This window comes from Ostrinia nubilalis, chromosome 3 (genome assembly GCF_963855985.1).
Source record: "Ostrinia nubilalis chromosome 3, ilOstNubi1.1, whole genome shotgun sequence".
Lineage (NCBI taxonomy): Eukaryota > Metazoa > Arthropoda > Insecta > Lepidoptera > Crambidae > Ostrinia > Ostrinia nubilalis.
The window spans coordinates 16,572,625-16,585,335 of NC_087090.1; the positions used below are offsets into that span (position 1 = coordinate 16,572,625).

Sequence of the window (12,711 nt, forward strand, 5' to 3'; positions counted from 1 at the left end):
AGCAATCGCAGTCATTCGATTAATCGACGCGCGCCATATTACTAACGAATAACATGATTCGTTGCTAGCGCTACCGCATTCCAGCACAAGCGCCGTTGTAGAAAGGTAAATAGATTATCATTCGATTGTCGATTATTATTCGATTTTTTTTTTCGAATTGTTAAATTGACAATCAAAAGTTCGATTGGTCTATTGTCGATTCATTCGATTATTTTTTTCCGAACAATCGCCCATCCCATCGCTAACTGTGCTCGCACCTAGTTGTCTGGAAGAGATCGATTCGCTGAGATTATACTTTACGACTTTAGAATAGAATAGAAAGTATTGATTTATCTCAAAACAGGTTTCATTTACAGTTTATCACAGATACAAAAAGTCGTAAGAGACAAAAAGGTCTATGACTCAGTGATTGCAGGAGACCCACAATAGGGATGTTTCCTGGGTCAAAAAGCAAGGGTTTTAATTAGTCCGTCAGTTAACTTATCAAAAAATACTCTACACGTATTTTTAATTTTTTAAACTAATGAAAATTTAAAGAGTTAAAGCGCGCCAAAGTTCAAAAGAAGAGGCCCATGACGTCAATGAGTGCTTAAAAGTGCCGCACTTTGTGACGTCGCGCGGAACTTCAACGCACCAGAACTATGTAATTATTTGTTTCATTGACAAATGTCACGATTAACGTGAACTTCTCGTTACTAATATACTTAAACTTTAAAATAAACTAAACATTGTCCATAAAAATATTAAACCTAAAAATAAAACCTTACTTGCTAATATAAACACTACTTACTTAAACTATAAACTATAAATAATTAAATACTAAATAAAACTAAACATAATACTAACTTTCAAACAAAATCCTAATCCATACGTCATTTAAATGTGCATCGAAATGTTACTGCGCTGTTCTCGCTATTAAAATCGTACGGGTTATTTGGTGTTTTGTTTACCGCGTCTCAAAGTAAAAAACTGCCGTGAGGATCGCACCGGCGGCGCCACGCAGACTAGCTTGGCGGCCGAGACGAGTGCGGTCGTCCCTACTGCATTGAATGCAAACCTATTTCACGCTCGACTGATTTCTCAAGTCGTTCATAAGCGATTTACTATTTTCGCATACTTCTATTAGTGCTAGTAACACTTTACTACTGCAAGATCAGTGTTAATTATAATTATTTCAACCCCTTGACCGGGTAAGTAATGCATACCTATAAATTAGAAAGTAAGTTAGTTTTTGTGCATGACCTTTACATGACCTTCGCATAGGGCGTGTTAGATATTTGGTTTATTCTGCAATTAATACTATTACTATGATTGTAGTTAGTGTGTAGTAATAATTAATTAGTGTAATTAAGAAACAATACTTAAGAAATTATGTACTTCTTGCATTTATTGTCAGTACATAGCACTCACTATGGGTGTAAATTCGATAAATGCTTAAATAAATATTAATTTAGTGGTATTAATAATAATACAAATTAATTACTATGTTTCTTAGGTATTTATTTCCTTAGATTGTATTGTAAAGATGTTTATTTTAATTTTAGATGCAAAGATTGCGTAGTTCCTTCTCGCTTAAAATTTAGCCATTATTATTAGTTAGTTTAATTCCTATCAAAAAGTCCTTTCTGCTTTCTTTTGCCATTAACCGTGACTGCCACATCGCGATTTCTAATTAGTAGTATTAGTTCCTAAGCAGTTCGCAGTTTTGTTGGCCAGATAACGGAAGTTCGCGTTCATGTTGCAGTCACGGTGAAAAGTCGGACATTTTACTAAGTGCCTAATACTCGGTGTTCCAGGGTTTTTATGCCGGGCATAATATTAAGGGCAGACTACACCACGCTCAAGCAAGGACGAAGCCAACTGAAGCTGTCAAACACCTACCTCAGGCCAGTGTTGGAACTACTTAACCGTCCCGGTGATACCAAATTACTTTTAATAAGAAAGAACCTGACCCTGAGACTATTTAATTTTAGATTTTTATTATTAAGAGATAATTGCAGAAGTTCAATAAACTTATTATTTTGTTTTCGTTCCGTTTCATTAATTACAACGTAACAAGTGGCGCCCATTCTCGCGGTTCTTGAGGTAATTTGGTAGTAACGGGTCGTAAATACTTTTTAGTTTTCTCGGTGTTGGTAGTAGTTACTTGGTGAATGGTATTTGTAAAACGATTTTGTTCGAGTCTACGCTAACAATTTCAGATGGTGAGTAATTTTTATTTATTCTGTATTTAGCTTAAATTAACTACTTTTACTGTAATACCTTAATGGATTGTTATACTCACAATCTGAAATTTGTATAAATTTTGCCAATAAATTTTTTTGCCCATCTTTTTTAATATTCTTGACTACTCTTCTCACAATACTTTTAATTAAATTAACGGAATCGTTCTGTCACATAGCTGATTGATGTAACAGAATGGACTTAAAAAAAATTAGGAATCATAAATAATAATAGTTAAGCACCTAATACTAGATTAGTTGTTATACTAGATTTAGTTATTAGCTATTACTAAAATAAAAATAAAGGTTTTTGCCCTACTTACTCGGTCTATTTAACAATTTTATATTTTCAATATTAAACATGGACTATACTATTAAATTCCTGTCACTTCAAAAATCTGAATTGGAATACGAGGTAGGCCTGCGTGGTGATACTCCGGCAGATACTGTTGTTGAACTGCGGAGACAAATAACTAAATTATCACGCGGATTTTCATCCGAGGACATACTTGAGTCACATCTCGATGCACATGAAGATTTAAAAGGCGCTAGGGAGTGCTTGTACAAAAGCCAAAGTAATATTGCTACTCTTAAAACTAAATATGATAATAACTTATATTTGCGACTCAAAACCTTTTGAATCACATTTATTACCGTCTTACAAGGATTAACCCAAACACACCTGATGACACTTCCCTCTTGTCAGAATTAAATAAACACCTAACTAACCAATACAAAGAAGTTAATAAACTGGCACCTACTAAAACTAACACTTCAACATCAGATAATACCAGTGCAGAAATCGAAAATAATAGCGCTACCACAAACATTGCCGTTACATGTGACCGTGGAATTAGTTCAGATCTTCACAAACTAAAATATGACGGAAAAACTTGCGTGCGTGCATTTATAGAAAAAGTTGACGAGTTTACCAAGGCCCGTAATATAAATTCTGACAAGGTTTTATCGTTTGCTGCCGAAATTTTCACTGACAATGCCTTGCACTGGTTTCGTAGCATTCGAGACACCATTACAACCTGGGAAGAACTAGCTTTTCTCTTAAAAAAAGATTTTGGACAATTTGATTATGACTACAGATTAATGTCTGAGATTAGAGCAAGATCACAGGGTGAAAGTGAAAACATTACTGTCTACTTATCTATTATGCACTGTATGTTTTCACGTTTATCTCGCGCACCAAGTGAGGATGAAAAGCTAGAAATTTTATTACACAATATTAGACCTTGTTATGCTAGCATTTTAGCTACCTCCCCAGAAATAAAAAATATTGAAGCACTACGAACTCTATGCCGTAATTTTGAAAATTACCAATCTAGGTTGTTACAGTTTCGCGAACCACCAAAGGTAACATCGGAAACACTCGCTCCTGAATTTGCCTACAATAAACCTAGCACATCACAAACTAAAACATATAACAATACTATGTACAAACCTAATAACTACAACAAATATAATGACTATAATAAAACGAATAACACTCCTAACTACACTAATGCATTAGATACTGTACCGGTGAACTCCATTGCAAATAACAGTAATGTAAAATTGCCTTTCTGCCCTCGTTGTCGCACACACACCCACTCTCTGAAGAACTGTACAGCACCAAAATTTCTTATTTGCTTCAAATGCGGAAAAAAAGATGTTACTTATCCTACGTGTCCCGATTGCGTTAAGCCAGCAAACTACCCTTACCATAAAAATCCAAAAAACTAATAAAGATGGATTGTAGTAAAAAATTTTGCCTACAAGATTGGGACAATTGGTTGTCATTTGTTAAAACCTTTTCCCAAACGTACAAGGTAGCTACAATCCTACATCCTAAACCAATTAATGATCCACGTCCCTACGTCAAAATTAATATTGCTAACAATGAGTCCCTGTCAATGTATGGTCTGTTGGACTCTGGATCTGTGGTCAGTATTTTAGGCAAAAACTCTCATGTTATGTTGACTAAATGTGGTTTTAAAATAGCTGATACTCAAATTATTGAAGTTACAGCTGCTGGTGGTCAGAGAATGAAATCGCTGGGAATCATGCATTTACCTATAGTTTTTAATAAAAAGTCTGCTACTATTACGGCTCACATTATACCGGAAGTGGATATTCCATTAGTTCTCGGAATTGATTTTTGGTCTTCATTTAATATTCTGCCCAATAATTTACCTAAAATTTCTTTTCTTTTTCAAGACGATCCTAAAGTCATGGAAATATCTTTAAATAATGGTATCCATTCTTATGAAAATCTCACTGAGCAGCAGAGAAAAATAGCTGATAAAACCATCAAGCAATTCACGGATATATCTTTTGAACATAAAGGTCTAGGCAGGACACACTTAATCACCCACAAAATTGATACTGGCGACGCCAGTCCTATTAAGCAAAGATATTACCGTATGTCACCGGTCAAACAAAAAATAATCGCGGAACAGGTTGACGAAATGCTTGCTATGGACGTAATAGAACCCAGCGAAAGTCCATGGTCTTCTCCTGTACTGGTGGTGGATAAAAAAGATGGAAAGCCACGTTTCTGCCTAGATAGCCGTAAACTAAATTCAATAACTAAGAAAGACGCCTATAACTTACCCTATGTTTCTGAAATTTTGGACAATCTAAGAGAAGCTAAATATATGTCAAAGCTAGACCTATCTAAAGCTTTTTGGCAAATTCCAATCCACCCCCCGGATCGCGAGAAGACCGCTTTCTATGTTCCAGGTCGCGGCACATTAATGTTCAAAGTCACTGCGTTCGGTTTGTCCAATGCTCCAGCAACTCAGCAGCGTCTTGTAGATCTCCTCTTCGGAAATGACTTTGAATTAAAGGTGTTTTGTTTCCTTGATGACGTCATCATTATCAGCAAAACATTCGAGGAGCACGTATCACTCCTAAATCGTGTGCTGACTAAACTAAGTGACGCAAATCTGACGATTAATCTAAGCAAATGTCAGTTCTTTTGCAGTCGGTTGCGCTATCTCGGGTACGTGGTGGATGAAAAGGGTCTCCGTACTGACCCTGAAAAGGTGGACGCTATTTTAAATTTTCCTACTCCTACAAATAAAAAGGAAGTTAAGCGTTTTCTGGGTACAGCTTCGTGGTACAGACGTTTCATTCCCCAATTCAGCACTATTGCTGGACCCCTAAATAAACTAACTTCCACTAAAAAAAATTCTCCAGCCTTTAAATGGACTCCGGAAGCGGATAGGGCATTTCAGCATCTGAAGTCACTTTTAGTAGAAGCTCCAATTTTGGCTTGTCCTAACTATGAAATGCCATTCGACGTCCATACAGATGCTAGCAATTTCGGGGTTGGAGCAATGTTGTCACAGACTATCGACGGCATCGAGCATCCGGTTGCCTACATGAGCCGGTCTCTCTCAGGTGCCGAACGTAATTATAGTGCGACAGAAAGAGAAGCTCTCGCTGTTCCGACTGCATTAGAACACTGGCGCTGCTATGTCGAAAACGGTAAACCATTCTCAGTCTATACAGACCATTCGGCCTTAAAATGGTTTCTATCTCTTTCAAATCCTACTGGTCGCCTTGCGAGGTGGGGTGTTCGATTATCCTCATTCAATTTCGAGATAAAACATCGTCGAGGCAGGGACAATATTATCCCGGATGCTTTGTCTCGATGTGCTGTCGCTGCAGTTACTACAACATCATCTTCCAGCTCAAGTGATGACACTATCAGCTCTTCCACGCCCTCACCTCCACACACTACAGACAACTGGTATTTAAATATTTTTAACGGATGCTTAACGACACCATCTAAATTTCCAAATTACAGGTTAGAAGGAAATGTTTTGTATCGGTACATGAAATGTAACAACACCCTTCTTTCTGAATTTAGCTGGAAAGAGGTTGTTCCAAATGAATATCGCGATAGAACTATATTAGATAATCATGCTAATGAAACAGCAGCTCACTTAGGTGTTTTTAAAACGTATCGCCGCCTTCTATTAAAATATTATTGGCCTGGTATGTATAGCGATGTCGTTAAGGCGGTTACTAACTGTCAAGTCTGCCTAGCCTATAAACAACCTACTCATGGTACTCTAGGTAAAATGGGAAGACCAAAAGAGTGTTCACGTCCATTCCAGACACTCTCTATTGATCTGGTCGGACCCTTACCCGTTAGTAGAAAACAAAACTGTTACTTGTTTGTGATAACCTGCTGCTTTTCTAAATATTGCTTATTGTTTCCTCTTAGACAGGCTACTTCTACGGCTGTCTGTAAAATTCTAGAGGACAATGTATTCCTGGTTCATGGCATTCCTCAAACCATCATTATGGATAATGGCTCTCAATTTATAAGTAAGCAGTTAGACACTCTACTAAGTAAATATAAAATTCCAAACGTTCACTTTACACCAAAATATACACCACAGGTCAATACAGTGGAAAGATACAATAAAACCATAATAACAGCTGTATCCACACTTATTAACAATGACCACAGGGCATGGGATATATTTTTACCTAAGATACAGTTTGCTATAAATAACTCCGTAAACGAAGTAACTGGCCATACACCTTCATTTCTAGTGCATGGTCGTGAATTGGTCACTTGCGGTTCACATTACATAGAAAATGATGTTTCAAACGAAATTTTGTTTCTACCACGAGACGCTTACGCGGAGAATTTGGGACATTTGGCAACGGTTTTTGACCAAGTTCAAACTGCTTTATGGCGTAGCCACCAAAAAACGACTCAACGTTATAACCTACGCAGAAAAGATGCTGAATTCTCAGTGGGTGATACCGTTTGGAAGAGGTGTTTTTTCCAAAGCGATAAAGCTGCTCACTTTGCGAAGAAACTAGCTCCCAAATTTGAGAAGTGCCGTATTATAGGTAAACGTTCCCCTCTTGTTTACATCTTAGAAGATAAAGATGGACGTGATATTGGGGCCTGGCATATTAAAGATCTCAAACTGAAAATGTATGAAGCTTAGCAACGCTATTACGATAGTTTCGATTTAACTTAGGTTAAATCTTTTCTAAGGAGGGGGATATTGTCACGATTAACGTGAACTTCTCGTTACTAATATACTTAAACTTTAAAATAAACTAAACATTGTCCATAAAAATATTAAACCTAAAAATAAAACCTTACTTGCTAATATAAACACTACTTACTTAAACTATAAACTATAAATAATTAAATACTAAATAAAACTAAACATAATACTAACTTTCAAACAAAATCCTAATCCATACGTCATTTAAATGTGCATCGAAATGTTACTGCGCTGTTCTCGCTATTAAAATCGTACGGGTTATTTGGTGTTTTGTTTACCGCGTCTCAAAGTAAAAAACTGCCGTGAGGATCGCACCGGCGGCGCCACGCAGACTAGCTTGGCGGCCGAGACGAGTGCGGTCGTCCCTACTGCATTGAATGCAAACCTATTTCACGCTCGACTGATTTCTCAAGTCGTTCATAAGCGATTTACTATTTTCGCATACTTCTATTAGTGCTAGTAACACTTTACTACTGCAAGATCAGTGTTAATTATAATTATTTCAACCCCTTGACCGGGTAAGTAATGCATACCTATAAATTAGAAAGTAAGTTAGTTTTTGTGCATGACCTTTACATGACCTTCGCATAGGGCGTGTTAGATATTTGGTTTATTCTGCAATTAATACTATTACTATGATTGTAGTTAGTGTGTAGTAATAATTAATTAGTGTAATTAAGAAACAATACTTAAGAAATTATGTACTTCTTGCATTTATTGTCAGTACATAGCACTCACTATGGGTGTAAATTCGATAAATGCTTAAATAAATATTAATTTAGTGGTATTAATAATAATACAAATTAATTACTATGTTTCTTAGGTATTTATTTCCTTAGATTGTATTGTAAAGATGTTTATTTTAATTTTAGATGCAAAGATTGCGTAGTTCCTTCTCGCTTAAAATTTAGCCATTATTATTAGTTAGTTTAATTCCTATCAAAAAGTCCTTTCTGCTTTCTTTTGCCATTAACCGTGACTGCCACATCGCGATTTCTAATTAGTAGTATTAGTTCCTAAGCAGTTCGCAGTTTTGTTGGCCAGATAACGGAAGTTCGCGTTCATGTTGCAGTCACGGTGAAAAGTCGGACATTTTACTAAGTGCCTAATACTCGGTGTTCCAGGGTTTTTATGCCGGGCATAATATTAAGGGCAGACTACACCACGCTCAAGCAAGGACGAAGCCAACTGAAGCTGTCAAACACCTACCTCAGGCCAGTGTTGGAACTACTTAACCGTCCCGGTGATACCAAATTACTTTTAATAAGAAAGAACCTGACCCTGAGACTATTTAATTTTAGATTTTTATTATTAAGAGATAATTGCAGAAGTTCAATAAACTTATTATTTTGTTTTCGTTCCGTTTCATTAATTACAACGTAACACAAATAAAAATATATTATTATTTTTTGATATTAAACATGACGGACTAAAAAAATTATTTTAGGAAACTAGCCTATTGCCCACAAACTTAACACCAAAAGTCATTACTTTCAACTTATGCCTTGTGAAGTGTTGTGGAAATTGGAGTACCTACATTAAGCTATCACTTTAAAGTTTCCCAAACGGAATTGAATGGTTCATTTTTATAGAGCCTTCCCATCACTTGTCGTTGAGGCAGCTCCGGCAACAAAGGGAGGAAAAAGAGCACTAAAATGTAGGTACGTACTTACCTAAGAACTAGTTTACGTGCAGGGTTTACATTTACGCGGAAATAGAAGGGCCAAGTGTTTCTAGGCAAGGCGAACAGGTGGACAGATGACTAAACTATGAGGGTTCCTTGTTGAACTGCGGATCCCTAATCAAGAATTATATCAATCCAATCTGTAAAACGTTTCGCGTCGGTGAACAGAGAAACTTGTGCATCTTATGAATCATGATAATAACTAACTCTTTTCAACATAATTGTACAATATTAATAAATGTTCATTGATGATAATTCAAATAATTATCTTGATTAACCGAGGTAAGACTCAGCTGTGAGCCTGTGCATTCAGTATTCGAAAAATCCTCGCAAATGACTCGCTAGTGCTGTAAGTTATTCTAAATTGCCCCAATCAGGAATCGAACCTTCGGGTATTCGTAGCGATCGAATCACCGCACCGCACTCAATTTAACATCAATAGACGAGTCAATCTTATAAGTGAGTTTTGTTGCAAAATCGCACCTATAACAACGCATTAAGATTATTTAAAATAGTTTGATGTCACCATCCTTATAAATATTGAGTTGGCTTTTATCAGATGATAAACAAGTGCCAAAAGAATTCTATGAATCCTAATAGTACCTAGTCGTTATGATGATTTGGTAGAATTCATTTCAATTGGGCCAATTTAAATTACAAGCGCGTGCGCACATTACGAGCAAAACAACAACAAACATAAATTATGACAATGAGTGGGTGTGTAACTTATACAGGGTGCGCTAGAAAATTATCCCAAGGATAGGTAGGTTATAAACAAGATACGGGACTATTTTTTTTTTGTCGCGGAGGAAATGCTTTGCGCACCGTCACCACTGCCGGGGGACAGGGTGTATGTGGGACTCCCGGCGCCCTGAAAAGGGCGCTGCTCCGTCCTTAAATTGACGGACGGGGTATACCCACTTAAAAGCTCCGCGGCGTTACTTCATCGCCCGAGTGGGTGGGGGTGTCGCGAGTATCCGGCCGTAGACTTCCGCGACAATACGGCACTAATACCCCAATCGCTACAACTCCAATGTAGCCAGGGTCTACAGCTTAAACCTAACCAGTGAAGGTCAAGTTTGTCCCGGGTAAAGTTGAATTGTCACTGGACCCGCAACGAAATTAATCAGATGAACATAAGATGAGTTTGACTTCCCTCCAGCGCAAAGCGGATGACAAGCAGGATAAAGGAGCAGATTACAAACGGGATAGGGAAATTATTGTCCTAAATAAAGTAGATAGAGAGGTAATATCAAAGACTTAGCAATATGCAACTGATATCTCGTCTTTCTACTACTGACTTTATCACACAATCTATAGCATAGTAAATACGATATGAAACCAGATAAGCTCATTGTTGTTTGATTGCCCTTCACTGCACAAAATGGTTGTTCTCATCTTGATTAATAACTGGCAGACTTATCTTTTTCTTTATCTGACTGGTTATTCGTTTTGGTAGCCCCCAGCAGGAAGAAATGTGTTTACATCCCTAATTTTGTCAACAAACTTGTCTTCCAGGGTAAAGACTCGGTCTGACGTCTCCCAGAGATGACGTCAAGCCATCTATTTCCATCTGACGCCATCTTAATCCTTCTCTTAAATCTGAAAGGAAATCTGTTTGTCTTTTGGTTCTACATAGTACGGAAGTGTTTTTAACACAGTCTCCAGCATATTATTATTTATGTCCCAATGTTAAATGTAGGTATAAGGTTCCTAACTGTAGTAATGCAGGTGTCCAGAATCTTTGTTAACACTCGTGCTGTGTTTACATGATCATATAATCATTCAGTCAGAGTTTGATTGAGTACCTATACAAAAGACTACCGTTTCAGGTGAAACACTGCTAAGTTCGAATTATCTGCCCTGTGAACCTTTGCATAGTGTTTAAAGACTAGTATATAGTTCAAATTGACCTACCTACTCTGGTTTTCCCAATATAAAAATTGGTAGAATGCCCCAAGGAAATTCTCTAACCAAACTAACGAAAGTGCTGGTAGGTAGATACGCTAAACGAGTATTTATCTCTAACTTGTCGCTCTTCATATCCATTTGCCCGTCCCCTCGATAAATCTCTGCCTGTTCACGATAGGGCTCCTGCCGGAGTCATTACATTAGGTGGCCACGGGCCTACAATACATTAGGCCTACGTAACCTCCATGATATCGTCAGTCACAAATAGTTAGTAGGATTAAAATAGAAGTTATTTTATGACTCGACGAGCTTTATTGAAAGAAGTTTTGGATATCTTTTCCTGAAATGAAAATTTTCTGCGAGAAAAGCAGCGGGGAAAGCGAGTCTTTCCACAAACACAGGTTGGGGATCCCGCCAAAGTCTATAAAACTTGTTGTTTTCTCCAAAACCGCCAGTCTGAAGCTGGGAGACCGCGGACGATGCCAATCGCAATTTGGCACTGAACCGATATTATTTCAGTATTCCTGTTAGTAAACTCGTTGGAACCTTGAATGAAGACGTGTTTTCCCTCGCTGGGCCCTCAATACAGTTTGCATGATTCCCACGTGTCGTAAATGAAAACTTTGGGCATAGGAGACGGACCAGTGAAACGAGACGTGTTCTACTTCTGTTTGGTATTGATCGGGCTGTGGTTGGAAGCGAAGAGTTTCTTCTGGAGACGACCCATTTATCAGGTAGATACCAGATGAATTTATCTTCATCCTTGCAAATTAATTTTCTGCCAATGTTGTGTAGAGTTCTCATTGTTATTATTATCGGCTAAATCTTTGACTTTTTACTAAAGAAATATGTAGTCCAATCGAATAACTTAGCAACTAAATTCAAAAACAAACAGTGGAATCAGTGGATATAGTTAGTGTACCTAATTTTCTGCCTTTCATGGCGAAACATTTGGCATGGGCTGTCACTCTTCGTACAATTTTCCGGTTATCATTCCCACGTCAAAATGTCTACGTCGAAGACCAATTTGTCAAAAGATGGCCTTCTGCGCATGGCTTCTGCGTTGATTTAGGCTGTTGTTATGCTAATTAGAGCTATTTTAGCAGTATTATCATCATCATCAGTAGTTAATGACAAGGGCAAAATCAGTTCCGCTCGACATTAGCACGCGGTCATTGTCAATGCGATGCTCGAAATAGATTCGCTTATTTTGTTTCTGCGCGTACGCATGTTATGAAAGTGGGTTAAAAGGAGAAAATGTTAACACTCTTTAAGGAGAAAATGTCAACAAAGTCCAGAGCGAAAAGGTACAAAAGCTTATATGAATTTCATCCGTTTTGCAAGAAAAGTGGGAAAACCTGTACCTATTTCATAATAAAAGATGCACACAGTCTGTCACAAAATATTGCACGTAGTATATAGTAGTACTACGTGCAATATTTTGTGACAGACTGTGTATGTTAGAGCTGAAGGCGAAAGGCTTTCTTTGGTTATGTTAGCACTGTACATTATTCCAAATTACAAGCACAACTGTGTAACAAGTGTCTTATACCTACTTATTGATATTTCGCATCTTTATTCATTAAATAATACCTACAGAAATGTCTTTACAAATTACCCCCAATGGTTTTATTAAATAACTTAAAGGTATCTGCCACTATTTTACTCATAGAAATAGGAATGCCATTGAGTTTAATAGACATTGTTTTAAACTTGTCTATAAAGAGAAATATGATAAGTACCCCGTAGAGTTAAATAAGGGTTTATATAAAAGCTAAGTAGCTGTTTGCTTTTAGAAAGTGATCAGGATTCAGTTACAAGGTAGCAGTCTCGTGGAAAGTAAACAAATAGATAAATA

At 37.2% G+C, this 12,711-nt stretch overlaps 2 long non-coding RNA genes across 2 annotated transcripts; both read left to right on the top strand.

The window, feature by feature from the left end:
- The first annotated feature begins 675 nt into the window (after nucleotides 1-675).
- Nucleotides 676-2,026, top strand: LOC135088045 (uncharacterized). Its single transcript, XR_010260947.1, has 2 exons — nucleotides 676-1,190; nucleotides 1,797-2,026. It is a non-coding gene; the product is annotated as an uncharacterized LOC135088045 (long non-coding RNA).
- Nucleotides 2,027-6,061: 4,035 nt separating this feature from the next.
- LOC135088046 (uncharacterized) lies at nucleotides 6,062-8,612 on the top strand. The gene is made up of 2 exons (XR_010260948.1): nucleotides 6,062-7,776; nucleotides 8,383-8,612. It is a non-coding gene; the product is annotated as an uncharacterized LOC135088046 (long non-coding RNA).
- Nucleotides 8,613-12,711: the final 4,099 nt, after the last annotated feature.